Here is a 12,986-nt window from a genome sequence, read left to right on the forward strand (position 1 = left end):
GCACAGAGAAGGAAACTGCTATCTATGTTCTTGTCTGACCCCGGAGAAGACGGCAAGCGCATTTCCCATAATGTTGGCGTGTTCCTTCAAAAGGAATTTAGAACTCTTATATAGTTCTATGGTTACCGTTAAAAAGGTGAATGAATGGGTTGGTGTATTGGGGGGGGGGGGGGGGTCCGTATCAAAAGTATAATATCCTCCCGTGGTAGTAATATCAGACCGCTACTGTACGACAGACTGGCAGTGGCAGATATGGATGACTATTCAGAGTCTTGTTAGTCCCCGTTATCAAGATGGCGGCAGAGTGAATCTTCTCAGAGAAACCTCTTCTTAGAGAGACCTTGAGAATACCTCCTCATAAATGCAACTGTGGGTTACATAGCAACCGTTGTTATCTCCTTCTATGATGCTTCTAGTTGTGTGTGTGTGTGTGTGTGTGTGTGTGTGTGTGTGTGTGTGTGTGTGTGTGTGTGTATGTCCATCCGTGGACCCATGGGAGGTTTGCATCAACCCATTATTTACAACCGCATGTGTAAACACAACCCGCTGAGTTATGAAACACACACAATACACAACACACAGTGTGTCTGTGTGGAGACACAAACGATAGCTGAAGCCAGCGATATGTTCTATATGCCTGTGGCCAGTCCACTACTACTATATTCAACCGAGCAGCGACAGCCAGAATTAGGGAGTAGTCAATGGGACAGGATGGGCCAATATTGCCACTGAATGATTATTGTGAATGGGGCTAATTTGGAAAATTGCCCAGGGGGAGGGGGCATTCTGCCCAAATATCAAGCACAATAGTGGAGCGTGGCCTAGCTGGGCAGAAAGAGAGGGAAGGAGGGAGGGAGGGAGGGAAGGGTGTGTGTGATGGTGTGAAGGGGGAAATCCATACCGAGGAAGGTGCTGAGCAGTGAAGGAGGGACGGTGAGACGAGAGACAAGGAGGGAGGGAGAAACAGAGAGATGCCAATAATTTACTGTACATCATCAGAGGGCTAGAGAGAGAGAAGGCCGATAGAGAGAAGGCCGATAGAGAGAAGACAGACAGAAGACAGATGGAGAGAAGACACAGAGAAGACCGATTGAGGGAGGAAAATAAAGAAAATTAAGGGTAGCTATGGTGAGAGGAGATGGTGAGAAAACAAAAGTGACATATGAACAGAAAGAGAGACGGAGCACAAACATGCTGAGGAAGGGGAGAGCGATGGGGGATGGGGGGGAGGGAGAGAGAGACAGGGCTGAGTCCGATTGGATGGATCCTGTGATATATGTATCCATCTTCCTAGGGCTGGGCGATATGGACTCTAAATGATAATGATATTTTTTGGCTATGTTACGATACACGATGTACATCACGATATTTTGACATTTCCTCTAAAGCCCTTAAAAATGCTTGATTTAACCCTTTTTAAAGATTTATTTTTTTAGGCGTTTTATCGCTTTATTTCTACTGGGCAGTCCAGTAGAGAGAGACAGAGGAGGAATGGGAGACAGAGTGGTGGGGGGGGGGGGGGGGAAGACATTCGGCAAATAACGACGGGTTCGGGAATCGTGGAACCGTGACGTCATCTTCAACGCGACAGAGGATTTCGACGCTAGCTATCAAGCTACTGTATGAATCCAGTGCCTTATTAGCTCAATTACGCTAGCTGCAATGCCAACCGTTAGAACGCGAGGCTACTACCAGTTCATCCACATCGGCGCCTCCATATTCCATTGACGTTTCTGAATAAAACATGTAGGGCTAACGTTTAAACTCGCGAAGCTCTCTCCACTTCTCTCACACTCTCGTATCCGCGGCTGTCTCCTCAAAACAAACCTGTGGCGCCGCCTCTCCGTCTCTGGGTGTGTGTGCGCGCGCGTAGGCGTGCGTGTAAGTTGGGGCGAGTGTGTGCAAATTTTTTTCTTTGAGAGGGAGAGACGAGAGACTGAGAGAGTAAAGGCAAGCGCTGCGCCAAAGTAAGTAATCTCAACCGCGGCGGCTTATAAACTGATGTGAGGGATTGTGAGAAACATCACGATGTCCGCGATACGTTTAAAAAGTGTATCGTTTATGAACTGTACCCGATATTTATTTAATATAGTCATATCGCCCACCCCTACATCTTCCATATATCTCGAGTCTCCATTTCACTTTACTGATGACACATGTGTGCACGCACACATTTGAATACTTTATTTGGTTCCACAAATTATATTACATAAACAGGGAATCAAATGTATCAGGGCCAAGCAGCACTGAACACTTAAGGGTACACATAGCACCTCCTTCTCCGCGTGGCTAAGCTGCCAATAATAGCTGAGACAGAGCAATATTTGGCAATTTGTTTGGCTTTTCGTTTAGACATTGCAGCAATTCTCAGACCGCTCATGGTGCATTTATATACATGGCCAAGAGTTCCAAATATAAGTACACTATATCTACACCTGTACCCAAGGCCGGCCATCACATTGAGCAGTGGTTGGTATTTTATATACAGATTGTATTTAGTAAGTAATACCTGCAGTGTTGCTTTGATGGTACATTTCAAAACATTCTCACCAACAGCGGCGTTCTTAAACACTGAGTGTGAGACTGAGTGGTCAGCAAACTCTAAAACAATCTGAGTCCACACCAGTGCCACACACACACACACACACACACACACACACAGGCTGGGCGGTTAATCGATTTTATCGATTAATTCGAATTCATGATTTAGGAAAATTTTCAAAAAATTCTAAATACATTTCAAGAGTCACCTTTTATTTTACAAAAAGTGATGTTTGGTGAAAGTTAGATTTGCACTTTATTAAATTCATTCTTGTTTGATGATCAAGAGGCACCTTTTATTTGTTTTAAGTGAAGTTTGGAGAAAAAGCAAGTTATTGCACTATTAATCCCAATAGGGACATTCATCTTTGTTTGATCAAGAGTAACCTTTTATATATATATATAATTATTTATTTATTTTAAGTGAAGATTGGCGAAAGTTAGGTTTGCACTTCAATCCCAATAGGACAATTCATCTGTTTTTTTTTGTCAAATAAAAACAAAGCCTATTTGAATGAGTTCCTTGGCGTTTCTAGTTTAAGAGAAAAAAATCGATTAAAATCGTAAATCGGATGTGGTGTGATAAAATAGAAATTTTTATTTCTACACCCACCCACCCACACCCCCGGCTTACACGCCCACACACACACACTATTAATTTATGTCTGAAGAATGCCTTGCTAACTGAGCAGCTACCAATAACAGCTGATACTGAACAATACCTTGCCAACTGCTTGGCCCTTCTATTAGTTCAAGTTCTTTAATAGTTGTCATACAGAAGTACAGAATACTTTCATACAAAATGCTTCTTACTGTTACGCTCCAGAGACTGTGCTAGACAAGATAGTATCAAATAACATAATATAGCATGTAATTTAGAAGAAGAAAAATGAGGTCACAGTGTTCGGTATAGACATATGTACAATGTTCTGAGTTACCATATAATATACAATACTATGCAGTGTACTAATGTACAGTACTATCTAGTGCAAAGCAGAAATGGGATGAGGTACAATTTTAGGTACAATTTACAGTAAGGTGTACGAGTTGTAGTGCAATCCTTCATCAATAAATATAAAGTGTGGGGAGTGGGTGCTACAGTGTGTTTGTTTAAAGTGGGTGTGTGCTATAAAGTGTGTGGAGTGGGTGCTACAGTGTGTTTGTTTAAAGTGAGTGTGTGCGTGTGGATGTGTGTGCTATGTGCGTTTGGTGGTTGTTGTTGTGTAGTGTTCATTCATTGTTCGTTTAGCAGCCTGATGGCCTGGGGATAGAAGCTTCTTCTGAGTCTTTCTGTGCTCGCCTTGAGACTCCGGTATCGCTTGCCTGACCGCAGCAGTTCAAAGAGGCAGTTGTTCGGGTGACTGGAGTCTTTAATGATTCTCTTAGCCTTGCCCTTGCAACGCTTGTTGTAAATGTTCTGGAGGGTGGGGAGCCCCCCTCCAATTGTGCGTTCGGCTGAACGTGTCACTCTTTGTAGTCTGCTTCGGTCTTGTGCAGTGCTATTCCCAAACCAGGAGGTGATGTTGCCGGTCAAGATGCTCTCTATTGTACATGAGTAGAAGTTCTTAAGGATCTTCTGACTGACTTGGAACTTCCTTAGGCGCCCGAGGAAGTAGAGGCGTTGTCGTGCCTTCTTCACAACACTGTCAATGTGTGTGGTCCATGTCAAGTCCTCGGCTATGTAGGCTCCGAGGTACTTAAAGCTGTTGACTCTCTCAACCGGTGCCCCGTCGATGCTGAGGGGGCTGTAGTCCTTGACCCCCGACCTCCTGAAGTCCACAATCATCTCCTTTGTTTTGCTGACGTTCAGGGAGAGACTGTTTTCCTGGCACCATCCCGCCAGGACCTTGACCTCTTCCAGGTAGGCCCTCTCGTCGTTGGCAGAGATCAGGCCCACCACCACTGTGTCGTCAGCAAATTTGATGATTGTATTGCTACTCCGCTGAGCCACACAGTCGTGTGTGTACAGGGAGTAGAGGAGGGGACTCAGAACACAGCCCTGGGGGGCCCCTATGTTGAGGGTGATGGATGAGGAGGTGCAGTTGCCTGCTCTCACCACCTGGGGTCTGCCAGTCAGGAAGTCCAAGACCCACTGGCAGAGGTCATAGCCCAAGCCCAGGTCCCTGAGCTTGGCTATGAGTATGGAGGGGACTATGGTATTGAATGCCGAGCTGTAGTCGATGAATAGCATTCTCACATAGTTCCCCTGCCTCTATTAGAGACTAGCCACCCGGAGGCCCCTCACTACCAGCTTGTGTACATGACCTAGGCTACCAAATATAAAAACTACAAGTTTACACTTGTAGCCCAAGTTGCCAACTGTGAAATGGTCTGCACCAGTTTCATCCTCTTGGTTATAAAGGCTTCCTCTAGTCTAGGCTGTAGTCAAAAGTACAACAAACCTCTAGAACAAACACCTCCCTAGGATTTTCATTGACAATAACCACATCAGGGGTGTTAGCCGTGATGTTAGAGAACACTTCTGAAGCAGCACTACACAGATTAAACATGTTGTTAGAGAACACTTCTGAAGCAGCACTTGTTAAGGAAGTTCAGAGTATCGGGGAAGATACTCCAGTCCTTCTACTCAGGAGCTGTAGAGAGCATCTTGACCGGAAACATCACTGCCTGGTATGGGAATAGCACGGCACAGGACAAGAAGGCCCTACAGAGAGTGGTGCGCTCAGCCGAGCGTACCACGGGTATTGCGCTACCTCCCCTGCAGGCTCTATACAACAAGAGGTGCAAATCCAGAGCCTGCAGGATAATGAAAGACCCCCACCACCCCAATAACAGCCTGTTCCAGCTGCTGAGGTCAGGCAGACGCCTGCGAACCCCAGCTACTAGGACGGAGAGGCTTAGGCTAAGCTTCTTCCCCCAGGCCATCAGAGCCTTGAACAATGAACATTGAGAGACACAGAAACTGAACTATCCACACACAAGCACACACTAGCACATACACGACACGCACGCTGAGCACGCTCACACACTAGCAGCCACTTTAACACTCATGCCGCACACACGCACACTTATGGCCAGAGGAAAGGCCACTTAAATTAGTATAACATCAGGAACAGTGTATTGCACTACTAAAGCTACCTAGCATGTCCTATATGCTCTGTAAATACTATGTACAGATACCGAGATGGCACACCATGTACCTGTTTATTGCACTGTTGTTTTTTATTGGATTCTATTATATGTTGTACCACTGTATTTTTATTGGATTCTATTATATGTTGTACCACTGTATTGCACATCGTCGCGGGCAAGACCAGCCGCATTTCATTGTATACCTGTATGCCGTGACAATTAAAACTCTTGACTTGACTTGACTTGACTACACAGATTAAACATGTTGTTAGAGAACACTTCTGAAGCAGCACTACACAGATTAAACATGATGTTAGAGAACTTCTGAATCATCACTACACAGATTAAACATGATGTTAGAGAACTTCTGAATCATCACTACAGATTAAACATGATGTTAGAGAACACTTCTGAAGCAGCACTACACAGATTAAACATGCTGGTGATGTTAGAGGACACTTCTGAAGCAGCACTACACAGATTAAACATGCTGGTGATGTTAGAGGACACTTCTGCATAGGGGTGTAACGATGCATCTATCCTAATGTGACGATTCAACTGCATCGATTTGAAAATGTTAGAATCGATAATAATCGATTAAAAAAAAAAAAAAAAAATGTATTGACCTATAGTCCATTCATGCTGAGTGAATCAGTTCCCCCAGCCACATTTGTGTATACAATTATTTTTGGGGAATTAACTGATTAAATTAATCGAATCGAATCGTGGTCAAATGAAGAGATTTCATGATGCATTGAATCGTAGTGAATCATCATGAACCTGAAGAATCATAATCGAATCTAATCGTTGTGAGGTCATCACTACACAGATTAAACGAGCGAGTGCGTGTTGCCTCTCTCCATGCATGGACCAGTAGTGTCTAGTGCTGATGGTAATTTTAACTAACTGAACTAACTCACATAATGACGCATGTGTTTTAGGCTGATAGTGGGTGTGTTTGGGAGTGTGTGGTTTCAGTTGTGTTTGGCTTCATGCTTTCAGATAATTCCAAATGTCCATGCTTAGTGGCGTTTGTGTGTGTGTGTGTGTGTGTGTGTGTGTGTGTGTGTGTGTGTGTGTGTGTGTGTGTGTGTGCGCGCGTGTACACATGGAGTGCGAGGGCCAAATTAACAAAAGCTCCATGCGACACTGCTGTGCAAAACACCACATGTATGTTGAGCTTCATGGCAGTCGATAAATAAATAACTTGATACAGTGGTTGTTGGAGCTTTTGAAACCTTAAAAAGGTGTCCGACTGAGTTGTTATAAACAACTCACTCTTGTTTATATTCACAATTCCACCCAAATAGACCATTTCCTGTTGTTGTTCTCTAGTCTACAAGCTGAATAAATGTCTTACCTCATATAACCTCATGCAAAGTCGATTTGCAGTTTTCTTTGCTCTCACAATGTTTACATCCCATCTGTGTTAAGTTTCACTTTCAGTTTTGGAGAAGATGTAATGATTTAGAGCTCCTTTGATTGACATGCTCTTAGCTTGTTCTATTTTGAGGTAGATTGTAGACTAATCAATGTGAAGCACAAGGGCATGTTTACACACCTCCAGTGCACTCTTTTTGTGTTTCTCCTACTGTGCGCCATAGAGCCAATTGCAGGACACAAGACCCGCGCTACAGGACACAACACCTGCACTACATCACACAAAACCCTTGCTACAGGACACAACACCCTCGCTACAGGACACAACACCCTCACTACAGGACACAACACCCTCACTACAGGACACAACACCCTCACTACAAGACACAACACCATCACTACAAGACACAACACCCTCACTACAGGACACAACACCCTCACTACAGGACACAACACCCTCACTACAGGACACAACACCCTCACTACAGGACACAACACCCTCACTACAGGACACAACACCCTCACTACAGGACACAACACCCTAACTACAGGACACAACACCCTCACTACAGGACACAACAGGGTAAGAGGGTAGAACAGGTTGATACTGTACAAAACCTTGTGCGGTAATTTTAACTAACTGACCATCACATACGAGAAGATCTGACACCCGTTAGCCATTGATCTGACCAAGCATGTGTTTTAGGCTGATAGTGGGTGTGTTTGGGAGTGTGTGGTTTCAGTTGTGTTTGGCTTCATGCTTTCAGATGATTCCATCTGTCCATACTTAGTGATGCTGGATGTTTTGGACAAATTCTGGTTAGTGGTGTGTGCGTGCGTGTGTGTGTGTAGTTTTCAGTATTCAGAGTAGGGGAGGGGAGGGGAGTGTTGGCCAGAAGTGTTTGATGGTGGTGTGTGTGTGTGTGTCTCCGTCTGCATGTGTAGTTTGAGTGTTCACAGTAGGGGGAGTCATGGCCAGAGTGTTTGGTGGTGACTGACTGTGTGTGCGTGTGTTTGTGCGTGTGTGTGTGTGTGTGTGTGTGTGCGTCTGTCTCCATGTGTCCGCCTGTGTGTCTGTGTGTAGTTTGAGTGTTCACAGTAGGGGGGGGGCGTCATGGCGAGAGGAGTGTTGGTGATGTTGATAACGAGAACTGCATCAGTATGACCAGCGCATGACCACAGGGCCCTGGGCAGATCACATACACACACACGCCTACGCACACACGTCAGCTTGTTAATTTTAGGACTGTTCCTGATTACCATCTTTTAGGCTTCGAAACTAGTAATTTTCATAAAATAATCAAAGCTTCATTCTTCTCTGGAGTTTCAATGCGGTGGGTAAATGAGTTGTCGGGTCGACGGGTTTTCTGAAAGTTCATATGATGTTGTCTGAGAAGGACATTGATATATTCTAAATTAATGTTGGATTCATATTTCTGTAAACAATTTCTAATACTGATGCAGGCATTTGCATAATGATTCTGACATGGAGTACCGTGGCAGCGATGCCAGCATTGGGGTCAGCCCTGGTTCTGTATTGTGCCTAATAGTGCGGTGGCTTAGCAAAAAAATTTGGACGTGCCGGACAAAAGCACCAAATTTTTTCCACGTGTTCCCCATCACCATAGCTTTCATTTTGGGGTAGGGGCCACATCATCATGATGATGGATTTCAAGATGGCTGCCATGTAAAATCAAGGTTCTGCCCATTAATAAATATCTTGGTCCATAGCGGGCTCAATATTTGAGCGAACACAAAAGGTATTGGTATCCCTGTAAACTAGATAAGCTAAGCTTTCCATTGGTACCATTTCCATTAAGCCCAACTGTTGGGAAGGGGGTTTTAATAGGCAATGATTTAAAATGATGTTAAATTTTCGCCTAGAAAAAACTGCCATGCTCATCTTCCAAAAGGTCCCTTGGCTGTTCACATGAATATATCAGAGTGAACATTGGTTTTATAGGTACCCACAAGCCTCTTCTTTCCAGACATACCCACTTTGTCCAACTTGCATGCTATTTGGGGCAATAATCAAGCAGGTTTGTGCATGTGGTACAAATGTGTCGAACATTGGGTTAGGGTTTGTTGTTAGAATGTTGAACATAGAAGAACAATTTTGGTGTCAAACTAGGGCTGGACGGTATGGTCTAAAATTTATATCACGGTATAATTTGAAGCATAGACGGTAACGGTATATATCACGGTATATTAACTTATCTTAAAATGTCTATATAAATGCTTCTGAAGGGGTAAAACACTGTTATTCTGTTACAGCTGCTGAGCTCTATACTATAGCTAATGTCCATCAATATCTTCCTTTTTAATTAAATAGGTTCAAGAATCGAATCAGCATTGTTAGCAGAGAGAGAGAGCGGGAGGGAGGAGGCTGCTAGAGTGGAGCTAACGTTAGCTTGCTGAGGCTAGTACATCGACAGGCTGCTAGTGGAGCCAGCTAAAGTTAGCTTGCTGAGGCTAGTACATCAACAGGCTGCTAGTGGAGCCAGCTAACGTTAGCTTGCTGAGGCTAGTACATCGACAGGCTGCTATAGTGGAGCCAGCTAACGTTAGCTTGCTGAGGCTAGTACAATGGTACATCGACAGTTAACATTACATAAGGTTTTAGCGTGACGTGGGCATTCCAGAATGGCGAGGATGCAAAGCATGTTAGACCATTGGACTCGTCGCAGAGTTTACATTACACATAGAAACTGCGCAACTTGCGAGAGAAGTTGTCACACAGCCTTCAAATGCAGGGTGGAAGAGCTAGTTTGCGTCTGTGTATTATGAAATGACAATTGCGCGTTGACACGCCCACTGCGTGAAGCCTCTGTGCTTTAGGGGCAAATACGAGTGAAATAGTCGCGCCCTGGCTGTGGTTACATGACGTCATTGCTATTTTAGAGCTGCTCTACCGGTTACAAGGTATAGTCAAAATCCATACCATAGCGCAAATTCATACCGTTTATACCGTCCACGGTCCACCCCTATGTCAAACTACACATTTTCTGGGTCAATAAATGTGTTAATGCTATGAAGAATATCCTGGTAGTTTGGTCATTAAGGTGTTGATGACCGGTATAGCCACCGACAGCTGTCATGAGACGTGCACTGAGAGTATGGCCACCGCAGGAATTTTTATGAAACATTCTGATATTTTCGCAGGTCTTGTGCAGTGGTCTCGTGCGTGCCACTGTCAACCAAGCGACCGACAGTGGCACGACTCGAGACGTGCACCGTTTGACAATGATATGCATGCATGCAGCATAATTTGCGAGTGCTCTCGTGAGTCGTGACTGAGAGGATGGCCCGCAGGCTGCAGGAATTTCTATAAACATTCTGATACTTTGATTAGTTAACTATCTATTCCGTTAGTTAACTATGTATTGATAGATAACTTATTACATATTAATATGATATTGTAAGGGGCAGGACCAGATAAGCTTTGCTTCTTTCTGTCCCTTCTCGAACAAAACCATTTGTCTTGAGCTATGTTGATTATTCCCTCCATAGGAAGGAAGCTATATTTAAATGTATTTGTTATTGTTGTTATTATTTTTGTTATTACAAATGTGTGTTTATGGTTGAAAATGTTCGAGATAAATAAAGATCAAATCTAACTGAAGAAGTTATCCCTCTTCTAACAAGAGAGAAAAACGTATAGTTTAGCTTTAAACTATAACGTCATTGCTTATTAGGGATGGGTACCGAATTCGGTACTTTTAAAGGTACTTACCGAAACACATCGGTACTACCGAGTATCGATTCACGTGAGATACCGTAAAAGAAAGAAAAATAATTCTTTTTTTTGCACTTTTTTTATTTATTTTTTTTAACCTTTTTTCTTTTCATGTCAACGTTCACACGCACAATATACGTATCAGGGCCGACGTTCCACTCTACTGGTTAAAGTCGCTTACTCGTGAGTAGTACGTTAGTTGATAAAGAAAAATAAGGTCCACAGCCGCTCTGGTGTAAAACAAAGATATCCAAATGGTTTATTTCTCTTCCACAGCGAAGTCGTTCTTTACAGAAGTGATCCTAAAGCTATTTTCCTAAATATTCACGTCACTACAAGGTAAGAAAACTGTATTTTCCCCATCTCCAAAATCACTGCCGACTTGACACATGAAAATTCCTCCTCACCTGAAAGCCGTAAATCAACTTGCCGGCTCTTTCCACAGCAAAACGGTCGGCAAGGCACCTTGGTTGAGAGATGCAAGCTTCAATCTATGTTGTTTAGTCTATCTGTTCAGTACTGCTCAGCACTCTTTCAAGATGCACAATGAGCTCTTCAGGTTCAAATGTGAATGGTACCCATCCCCCTGCTTATGTCCAGAGATTCCACCTTTGATAACTAAATAATGACACTTGACTTACCTGTTATATTATGTTTTGCCTTTTTAAACATGTCCCTTATCATCACGCTGTCCACAACAGCTGTCACGAGACGCACACTGAGAGCTGGCCAGTATACCGCGGGACCTTTTATGAAACATTCTGATATTTTCGCGGGCACGAGACCACTGCACAAGACCTGCGAAAATATCTCCATGACAGTTAAATACGCCTATACGGGCTAAAGAGTTATGATAATAATATAATAAATGTAACGAGTGATCCTAATAAAATGTCTATTCGATTCATGCATGTCTGACTGTTAAACAAGTAAAAAATTATGTAAATATGTTGTTAGAATGGTACAAATATTCATCTGGTGACATTCTTCATAGCATTAACACATTTATTGACCCAGAAAATGTATAGTTTGACACCAAAATTGATCTTCTATGTTCAATATTCTAACAACAAACCCTAACCCAACATTCACATTTTTGGCAGTTGTTAGAATGTTCGACACATTTGTACCACATGCACAAACCTGCTTGATTATTGCCCCAAATAGCATGCAAGTTGGACAAAGTGGGTATGTCTGGAAAGAAGAGGCTTGTGGGTACCTATAAAACCAATGTGCACTCTGATATATTCAGAGTATCGATTCACGTGAGATACCGTAAAAGAAAGAAAAATTATTCTTTTTTTTTGCACTTTTTTTAATATATTTTTTTAACCATTTTTCTTTTCATGTCAACGTTCACACGCACAATACGTATCAGGGCCGACGTTCCACTCTACTGGTTAAAGTTGCTTACTCGTGAGTAGTACGTTCATTGATAAATAAAAATAAGGTCCACAGCCGCTCCGGTGTAAAACAAAGATATCCAAATGGTTTATTTCTCTTCGACAGCGAAGTCTTTCTTTACAGAAGTGATCCTAAAGCTATTTTCCTAAATATTCACGTCACTACAAGGTAAGAAAACTGTATTTTCCCCTTCTCCAAAATCACCGCAGACTCGACACATGAAAATCCCTCCTCACCTGAAAGCCGTAAATCAACTTGCCGGCTCTTTCCACAGTAAAACGGTCGGGTTTAGTCTATCTGTTCAGTACTGCTGAGCACTGTTTCAAGATGCACAATGAGCTCTTCAGAGAGAATTGTTGAATATATATAGATACACAAATGTTCTAGAATGTTTGATTATGACATCATACTGTGCCATCACAAATGCTCTAGAATGTTCCATTATGACATCATAGTGTGACATCACAAATGTTCTAGAATGTTTGACTATGACATCATACTGTGACATCACGAATGTTCTAGAAGGTTCTATTATGACAAATAATACGGTTCAATGACTATCTAAATCCAATCAATATTCCTAATGCCGTTTCAATGTAAGGTTATAAAAATAAACATATAAACATTCATATAATACAATAACCTAAATATATAGCTTTGGCTCTTCTACAATACACTTACCTAGGATTTGACTTGATTCAACAACAAAGCAGTCGGGGCAATGACAAACCGAAAACGGTCGAAAGTGTAGTTATTTGAAGTTTGGATTTTTTTTTACAACTGAGGTAGGTAGATTACATTTATAGAGACTAAAGTACCGAAAAAGGGTACC

The 12,986-nt window shown here is 42.8% G+C and overlaps 1 protein-coding gene across 1 annotated transcript in view; it reads right to left on the reverse strand.

Moving 5' to 3' along the window:
* The window catches only part of nup214 (nucleoporin 214), a gene marked incomplete at its 3' end in the record, with an annotated part of 102,087 nt that overhangs the window by 32,307 nt on the left and 56,794 nt on the right, over positions 1 to 12,986 (reverse strand). The gene's annotated exons all lie outside the window — the stretch shown is intronic.

This window comes from Notolepis coatsorum (assembly GCF_963971535.1).
Source record: "Notolepis coatsorum genome assembly, chromosome: 11".
In the NCBI taxonomy this organism is placed as follows: domain Eukaryota; kingdom Metazoa; phylum Chordata; class Actinopteri; order Aulopiformes; family Paralepididae; genus Notolepis; species Notolepis coatsorum.